Genomic DNA, 746 nt, shown 5'->3' on the forward strand with positions numbered 1-746 from the left:
AAAGGGCCTGGAGGACGGGCCACCCCTGACTCGGGGTGCAGGCCTCGCCCACCCAGCCCCAGCCTGCTCGGGGCTTCAGTGGCCCACTGCATGGACCACCCCTCAGATTTGGGGTGCAGGCCTCGCCCACCCGCCCCCAGCCCACTTGGGGCTTCAGTGGCCCACTGCATGGACCACCCCTCAGATTCAGGGTGCAGGCCTCACCCACCCGCCCCCAGCCCACTCGGGGCTTCAGTGGCCCACTGCATGGACCACCCCTCAGATTCGGGGTGCAGGCCTCGCCCACCCGCCCCCAGCCTTCTCAGGGCTGCCCCTCTGGGCTGCCCCCTCACTCATCTGTCTGCCCCTGTACACGGCCCCGCCCTGGGCATGCCCTCCCAGACCCTCTCCTCCCATCGGGACACTGGGCTCCTCAGCAGCAACCGTGGAGCATGGAGCACCCCCCGTGTGCACAGACTTCTCTTCTCACCCTATTTCAGGGTCTTGAGGAAACCACAGAGCCGGGCCCTGGCCCCCAAGGCCGTGCTCGCTCTAGCCCTGGACCTGACCAGAGCCGAGGCTGGCTGATGGCCCAGGGGTGGAACCCTGGGTCCCCCACCCCAGCCTAGCCCCGACCGAGGCTGCACGGCCACGTGCAGACAGCGCACCTCCACCCCAACGGGTTAAGACAGGCTGAAGTTATGTCATCGTGTGAGTGACTTAAAACTCAAAGCATTTGGACTGTTAAGAGAATCAATATGAGAAAA

The sequence above is a fragment of the Ovis canadensis genome, chromosome 16, assembly GCF_042477335.2.
Source record: "Ovis canadensis isolate MfBH-ARS-UI-01 breed Bighorn chromosome 16, ARS-UI_OviCan_v2, whole genome shotgun sequence".
Classification (NCBI taxonomy): Eukaryota; Metazoa; Chordata; class Mammalia; order Artiodactyla; family Bovidae; genus Ovis; species Ovis canadensis.